Source organism: Puma concolor, chromosome A1 (genome assembly GCF_028749965.1).
Source record: "Puma concolor isolate L17-30 chromosome A1, mPumCon1.1.hap2, whole genome shotgun sequence".
NCBI lineage: Eukaryota > Metazoa > Chordata > Mammalia > Carnivora > Felidae > Puma > Puma concolor.
The window spans coordinates 204851383-204860765 of record NC_141667.1 but is presented as its reverse complement, the minus strand read 5'-3'; positions in this window follow the sequence as shown (position 1 = coordinate 204860765).

Genomic DNA, 9383 nt, shown 5'->3' with positions numbered 1-9383 from the left:
GATCTGGGCTGAAATAAAGAGTTGGATGGTTAACCAACTGAGCCACCCAGGAACCCCTACTGGAGGCAATTTGGAAAAAATAGTCCTGAGTGTATTTTATGTGGCTTGTAAGCATTGCATTTCAAAATTTAACAATAGTACCATAATAAAAAAGATCAAACACATTTGTGAACATGGATACATAAATCCTAAATAAATTACTAGAGGAATGAATGCAGCTATATATAGAAGCACTCTGTATAATTAACAACTTGGGTTATCCAAGGAATCAAAGAAAACTTCCTCAATCTGACGAAGGGTATCTACGAATTACCTACTGCATTAGTAACTTGAAATCTTTCCTTTTGAGATCAGGAACTAGATAAGTTGTCTACTATCGCCATTTCTATGTGACATTTTCCTAGAGGAGGTCTTAGTCTGGACAGGGAGGTAAGAAAAAAAAAAAGTTGAAGAAAGAAACATACTGTCATCAGTATGACATGATCATATGAGCAACCCAAGAAAATAATAAAGTTAATATGAAGGCTTAGCAAAGTTTCTAGAAACAAAATAAATACAAATAATCAATTGTAGTTCTAAATATAAAATAATCAGTTTTACTTATAAATATAAAGAGATGGACAGATGGACACAGAAGGAACACATTTTACTGCCCCTGACTGATGGCACCCTTCGAGAAGAGTGTTTTTTTATTTAAGATTATTTACTTATTTTGAGAGAGAGCTAGAGAGAGCATGTGAGCAGGGGAGAGACAGAAAGAGAGAGGGAGATACAGAATCCCAAGCAGGTTCCATAATGCTAGCACAGAACCCAACACGGGGCTTGATCTCACAAACCCTGAGATCATGACCTGAGCGGAAATCAAGAGTCAGATGCTTAACTGACTCAGCCACTCAGGCATTCCCAGAGGAGTGGCTTTATTTTGTATCTCCTTCCTCCTACCCTGCAGAGGTATTAGAAGCTGGAGCAGCCACCTTAGCCCACAAGATGAAAGGTGTACTTTAGAAATGACAGAGAGCCTAGATGGGAAGGATATGGTCTCCTGAAACCATGAAACCACCATTTATCATCTGTCTATTATGAGAAAGATATCTCCATCTGTATCTTTTTTAAGCCAGAACTATTTTGTACTTTGCTACAGGAGCAAACCCAGTATTATAGTTAATATAGCTAGGAAAAGTTAAGAGAAGAGAAATTAGAAAGTACATTATTGGATAACCTGGAAAATATCCATGACAATCTGGACTGAAGGAATGGTCTCTGACAACTCTCTGAGGGAATTGAGACTGAAGTCTCTTTGAGTATAAATATCCTTTAATTAGGAAAAAAAATGTGAACTTCAAGACTAAAAATGTTTTCTCATACTAGTTACTCTGAGTATATCTATGTGTATCGTGAGACCACACAAAGTGAAATATACTGAAGAATTCTAACTAGCTAAATCCTTAGGTGCTGGGATTGATACCTAGTTTCGGGGAAATGGAAAGATAAGATTTAGCCTCACAGCTCAAGAAGAAGGCTGTTTGTTTAGTCCTTAGAGGACACAGGGACATAGGTGGCAGCTGAGGGCCTCTTCAGGACCACTGAAGCATTTGCTGTCTGCCTGTAACAAGTGAGTATTGAATGTGTGTTGTGTATAGGAACACACATACATGTACGTGTATGTGGGTTCAGTTCGCTTCCAAGTTACATAGTTGATTTTGTCTAAATAGATAAGAGTGAAAAATGCAACTCGTCAAGACAGAACAGGCAATGAATTATTTTTGTTCTCTTTCTGCCTTTTCAATCTTTCTTTTGAGTTGTTCTGTCTATTCGTAGTGTATCTCAGGGGCTGCATCACAGGTCGGCAGACACCAGGACCATATGTGTCCTTATCATATGATATGTCCTCATATGATACCTTATCATTACATTGAGCCAGCGACGTACAGTGGGAAAACCTTTGCCTTTAAACTTGATGTCACGTTTTCGAACAGCTACTTTCTATTTTTGATTTGGGGCAAATAATTTAATCTGCTTATACCTCAGTTCCTCATTAATAAAATGAAGACGCTATCTGCCATGCCTGTTTCAAACCAGAATACATTCTGAAGGTAAAAAACATTGGTCTAAATCTTGACTTTGCCACTATATGGTCATATTCTTGAGCATATCAGCAAAATTTCTGGGCCTCATCATTCCCGTCTGGCAAAATGATACTAAATACACACACATAACAGAACTTTTATTAATATTAAATGAATTAATGGAGGTAAAAATGTATAGAATAAGGCCTCACATTAGTGAACCCTTAAAAAGAAAGTTCATTTAGTTAATTTATCCTCACGTAGGATTGTACGGAATATCAAATAATGAGAAGGCATTTTGTGACTTATTTTTTTTAATATTTAGCATGTTTATTTATTTTTGAGAGAGAGAAAGAGCTCAAGCAGGGGAGGGGCAGAGAGAGAGAGAGGGAGATAGAATCTGAATGCAGGCTCCAGGCTCTGAATTGTCAACACAGAGCTTGACACGGGGCTTGAACTCACAAACTGTGAGATCATGACCTGAGCCAAAATCAGATCATTAACTGACTGAGCCACCCAGGCTCTCTAGCATTTTGTAATTAAAAGCAATATACAACTATTATTGAATGGCATATACTTTTTTTTTTTAAGTTTTATTTATTTATTTTGAGAGAAAGGGAAAGAAAGTGTGAGCAGGGGAGGGGCAGCAAGAGGAAGAAAAAGAATCCCAAGCAGGCTCTATGCTGTCAGCACAGAGCCTGTCGTGGGACTCAATCCCACAAACCATGATCCAAAGTCAGGAGTTGGACACTTAACTGACAGAGCCACCCAGGTGCCCCTAGAATGGCACATTCTTAAATAACTATCTTCCTTCCTTAGAAAGATTACCTCTGCATATAGAGGTATGCACCTAGAGAGTACATCTTAGTCCCCAGTTGTTAATAATATCAAGAATGAGCTGTGCCTTGGACAAGTAGTATCTTACATAAATTATTTCTTTTCACAAGTGTGATTGGCTATTTTAACATAACAAAGGTAAAAATGAGCTTAATCTGAATTATTTATTCCAGTGCAAAATTCATAAAATTCATATTTTATGAAAATATTCATGCGATCATATAAGCCTTGTATGTGCTCAAACATGAATTAGAGAGATATTGGATGAGTTTTAATATTCATGATGAAAGATTCTCAGATGGCTTAAAAAAGCCTATTGAAGCCAAATGAGAAAATCAGGATAGTTAAGGAATCATTTCTAACATTCTCTTAGTGAGTTTATGCTACACACCTATGGTAAAATAGATAACATCACCATTCCTCAGAGGGATATGTAAGAAGCCAACTATGAACCCCACAAAAGGCTCGTTCTTTTTTAAGTTGTTTAAAACTTTAATTATTTTAAATAAGATATATTTAAAACACATTAATTATATAAAGGATTCCTACAGTGATTGCCCTAAACAATGAAAAATTGTCCCATAATTAATTGATGAGTTTTCTAATTTCCAGTAAACTATTTTAACAGATTTCTTAAATAAAAGCATTCCCTTATTTCTGAATTGCATAAGATGGAAACAGTGTAAGAATAATTTTTTTTAATGTTGCTATTAAACATTAAAGGTTCTTCCCTGATGTTCTCTCAGTCAATTAAAATTAATTTTTGGTCACCTGTGTGGCTCAGTCGATTAAGTCTCTGACTTTGGCTCAGGTCATGATCTCACAGTTCATGAGTTCAAGCCCCACATCAGGCTCTCTGCTATCAGCTGGAACCTACCTCAGATCCTCAGTCCCCCTCTCTCTCTGCACCTCCCGCTCTCTCTCTCTCTCTCTCTCTCTCAAAACTAAACAAACATTTAAAATTAATTTTAAAAAATTAAATTAAATACCACAGTGTTAGAAGATGTGGGTTCATATATCTATGAGAAATTTTAAAACAAACATTCTTTTTAAACACTTAAAATCTGATTAGGAAGAATATAGTTATGTCAAGAAGACTGTATGTCTTCTATTGTCTATTCAGTCTTCTAATAGTCTTCTAATGTCTATTCAGGTTCCCTTCCCATTTCAGATCATTGATTGATAACACAGAAATTTTTCTTAATGCTAAGTCACATACATTTTCACATTTTCACACTGTTGTTAAAATGATTTTCCCAAATCTCTCAGCATAGACTGAGAAGTTGTAACACCTAAGAGAAGATGGTGTAATTGATGCATGTACTCTGAAAGAGTATCAATTAGGCCTTAAATGCAATTGATAAAAGTTCCTTAAAACTTTTAAATGCCAGCAATATTAATTTTAAAAGGCATGTAAGAAAAGGAAACTCTGAGCTTAACTCAGGAGAAAATCATTATTAAAATGTTGTACTCTTAGGGCACATGGTGGCTCAGTTGGTTAAGCGTCCAACTTCGGCTCAGGTCATGATTTCCCAGCTCATGAGTTCAAGTCTCACATTGGGCTCTGTGCTGACAGCTCACAGCCTGGAGCTGCTTCAGGTTCTGTTGTCTCCCTCTATCTCTGCCCCCCTCCCCAATAAATAAACATTAAAAGATTTAAAAAAAGGAAAATGCTGTACTCTTCAAAATGCCTCAAAGTGATATTACTAGCTCTCAAATTGGTAAAGAAGTCAAGATGACTAATAATGGTTGTGAACAGCAATGCATCCCTGAGATGATGTGCACTGTTGCAAATGGCAACAGTGTTTGAGAGAATGGATTCTCAGTGTGAAGAGGCTTTGACTCAGACTTGACTCAGACTTGAGTGTAAAAGAAAAAGTGATACATAATTTTGTGTACAAAGCTGTGCTGTTGAAGTGGTAAACAACATTTTGTACGTGTGTGCACATACTCCATAGTGTCTGGGAAGCTTTTCCTTCTCAAAAGCCTAACATACCTTTAATGAATCATAAAATTAAGTAAATACGGTATTTATGTATTATGTCTACTTTCCCTCTATTCAAAATATGAGCCAAAAGAAACACCGGAGTGGAGAATTTTCGCTGAATTTCATATCCCTCTAATTTCAGGTTGGTGATATAAATGAAGGAGTCAAGTGCTTTTCCAGTGCCACTCAGCTCTTAGGAGCTATTTAAAAGCCCGGCCATATCCGTTTTGTTTTGTGAGCTTTGTGCATAATGAAGGCAGTAAATAATAAATGACAAATAATTACAGAATCATAAATTTAGCAGTGAGTGACTGAGCCTTACAGGATCATACTGAAATTGTAGTTTTTACGCAAAAGGCAAAAAAAAAAAATAGTCTAGAAAATGTATCAGAGGGGAAATCTTTTCCTCTTCCTCTTCTTCTTCTTCTTCTTTTTTTTTTTTTCCTAAGAAAAATCCTGAGGGCACTTGGCTGGCTCAGTCAGTGGAGCATGCTCGATCTTGGGGTCATAGGTTTGAGCCCCATGTTGGTTATAGAGATTACTTAAAAATAAAACCCTAAAAACTCCTTTACTAGCACATTTAAATCCTCCTTCACTTTAAAATAAGTGGATAACTTGGTGTTGAGTGAGCAGAGCATCTGCTGTGTATTATGCAATACTTAGTACCTACTGAGATGGCACAAAATGGGAAAAGAGCACCACTGGATGAGAACTTAGGTCCAAAATGAGACTTGGAGACATCTTGTATCTAATCATTTGCAAAAATAGCTTATTAGTATATAAGAGGGAAGAATCGCTCACATGTTTCTGACATTTTGATAACAGGAATTGAGATTCTAGAGTACAGAAAGAGAACAATGGTGTGAAAGCACAATCCACACTATTACAATTATTTTTGAGGGGAGCACCAGGCTTTACCTCAGAAAAGGAGCCAGGATTTACACTGTATATGTATGTATATTACATGAGGTACCTAAAGTAGTCAAGTTCAAAGAGCCAGAAGGTGGAATAGTGGTTGCCAGAAATAGCGAGCAGGGTGAATGGAGAATTATTGTTTAATAGAGTTTGAGTTTGGGAAGATGAAAAAAGTCCTGGATATGTACGGTGATGATGCTTGTACAACAGTGTGAATGTACTTAACATCACTGAAGTGTACCCTTACCAATGGTTAAAATGTTGTATTTTATTGTATATGCTTTACAATAATAAAGAAGTTTTTTTTAATGGGGAATGTGTGCTCCTGAGGGCAAACAAAATGTTTCTAAGGGATACACTGTACCAGATGTATTTAAGGGAATACTATATTCAGTCCTCAACCTCTAGATATTCTCTTTTCTAGAACCGATCTGCCTTGGAGCATTCTTGTGAAAGATGAGTCTATTTGCTGCCTCTATCACCACAATCACTCTGTTCCCATATTAGAGAAATGACATCTGTCACCCACCTTGAATATTGTCATGGAGCAAAACCCAAAGGACACCAACCAAAGTAAAATTCAAGATATTGGTGTGATAAAAGCTCTGGTGATTAAGGTACCATAAGCCCTTAGGAGGGATTATTGTCTTTTTCTTCCTATTTCTTTAAAAATGTAGGTTGTGGAGGGAATATGGCAGCGTAGGAGGACGCTGGGCTCACCGCGCGTCCTGCTGATCACTTAGATTCCACCTACACCTGCCTAAATAACCCAGAAAACCACCAGAGGATTAGCAGAACGGAGTCGCCGGAGCCAAGCGCAGAGGAGAGGCCCACGGAAGAGGGTAGGAAGGGCGGCGAGGCGGTGCTTGCTCCACGGACTGGCGGGAGGGAGCCGGGGCGGAGGGGCGGCTTGCCGGCCAAGCAGAGCCCCCGAGTCTGGCTTGCAAAAAGCGGAGGGGCCTGACGGACTGTGTTCCGACAGCAAGCGCGACTTAGCGTCTGGGAGGTCATAAGTTAACAGCTCTGCTCAGAAAGCGGGAAGGCTGGAGGATAAAGGGAGGGAGAGCTGCTGAGCCCCCGGACGACAGAGCTCAGTTTGGTGGGGAACAAAGGCACTCGCCAGCGCCATCACCCCCGCCCATCCCCCAGCCAAAATCCCAAAGAGAACCAGTTCCTGCCAGGGAACTTGCTCCCTCCGCGCAAACACCCAACTCTGTGCTTCCGCAGAGCCAAACCTCCGGCAGCGGATCTGACTCCCTCCCGCTGCCACAGGGCCCCTCCTGAAGTGGATCACCTAAGGAGAAGCAAGCTAAGCCTGCCCCTCCTGCCCCCATGCACCTTGCCTACCCACCCCAGCTAATACGCCAGATCCCCAGCATCACAAGCCTGGCAGTGTGCAAGTAGCCCAGACGGGCCACGCCACCCCACAGTGAATCCCGCCCCTAGGAGAGGGGAAGAGAAGGCACACACCAGTCTGACTGTGGCCCCAGCGGTGGGCTGGGGGCAGACATCAGGTCTGACTGCGGCTCTGCCCACCAACTCCAGTTATACACCACAGCACAGGGGAAGTGCCCTGCAGGTCCTCACCATGCCAGGGACTATCCAAAATGACCAAGCGGAAGAATTCCCCTCAGAAGAATCTCCAGGAAATAACAACAGCTAATGAGCTGATCAAAAAGGATTTAAATAATATAACAGAAAGTGAATTTAGAATAATAGTCATAAAATTAATCACTCGGCTTGAAAACAGTATAGAGGACAGAAGAGAATCTACTGCTACAGAGATCAAGGGACTAAGGAACAGTCACGAGGAGCTGAAAAACACTTTAAATGAAATGCAAAACAAAACGGAAACCACCACGGCTCGGATTGAAGAGGCAGAGGAGAGAATAGGTGAACTAGAAGATAAAGTTATGGAAAAAGAGGAAGCTGAGAAAAAGAGAGATAAAAAAATCCAGGAGTATGAGGGGAAAATTAGAGAACTAAGTGATACACTAAAAAGAAATAATATACGCATAATTGGTATCCCAGAGAAGGAAGAGAGAGGGAAAGGTGCTGAAGGGGTACTTGAAGAAATAATAGCTGAGAACTTCCCTGAACTGGGGAAGGAAAAAGGCATGGAAATCCAAGAGGCACAGAGAACTCCCTTCAGACGTAACTTGAATCGATCTTCTGCACGACATACCATAGTGAAACTGGCAAAATACAAGGAAAAAGAGAAAATTCTGAAAGCAGCAAGGGGTAAACGTGCCCTCACATATAAAGGGAGACCTATAAGACTCGTGACTGATCTCTCTTTTGAAACTTGGCAAGCCAGAAAAGATTGGCACGAGATTTTCAGTGTGCTAGACAGAAAAAATATGCAGCTGAGAATCCTTTATCCAGCAAGTCTGTCATTTAGAATAGAAGGAGAGATAAAGGTCTTCCCAAACAAACAAAAACTGAAGGAATTCGTCACCACCAAACCAGCCCTACAAGAGATCCTAAGGGGGACCCTGTGAGACAAAGTACCAGAGACATCACTACAAGCATAAAACATACAGACATCACAACGACTCTAAACCCGTATCTTTCTATAATAACACTGAATGTAAATGGATTAAATGCGCCAACCAAAAGACATAGGGTATCAGAATGGATAAAAAAACAAGACCCATCTATTTGCTGTCTACAAGAGACTCATTTTAGACCTGAGGACACCTTTAGATTGAGAGTGAGGGGATGGAGAACTATCTATCATGCTACTGGAAGCCAAAAGAAAGCTGGGGTAGCCATACTTATATCAGACAAACTAGACTTTAAATTAAAGGCTGTAACAAGAGATGAAGAAGGACATTATATAATAGTGACAGGGTCTATCCATCAGGAAGAGCTAACAATTATAAATGTCTATGCGCCGAATACCGGAGCCCCCAAATATATAAAACAATTACTCATAAACATAAGCAACCTTATTGAGAAGAAGGTGGTAATTGCAGGGGACTTTAACACCCCACTTACAGCAATGGATAGATCATCTAGACACACGGTCAATAAAGAAACAAGGGCCCTAAATGAGACATTGGATCAGATGGACTTGACAGATATATTTAGAACTCTGCATCCCAAAGCAACAGAATATACTTTCTTCTCGAGTGCACATGGCACATTCTCCAAGATAGATCATATACTGGGTCACAAAACAGCCCTTCATAAGTTTACCAGAATTGAAATTATACCATGCATACTTTCAGACCACAATGCTATGAAGCTTGAAATCAACCACAGGAAAAAGTCTGGAAAACCTCCAAAAGCATGGAGGTTAAAGAACACCCTACTAACGAATGAGTGGGTCAACCAGGCAATTAGAGAAGAAATTAAAAAATATATGGAAACAAACGAAAATGAAATTACAACAATCCAGACGCTTTGGGACACAGCGAAGGCAGTCCTGAGAGGAAAATACATTGCAATCCAGGCCTATCTCAAGAAACAAGAAAAATCCCAAATACAAAATCTAACAGCACACCTAAAGGAACTAGAAGCAGAACAGCAAAGGCAGCCTAAACCCAGCAGAAGAAGAGAAATAATAAAGATCA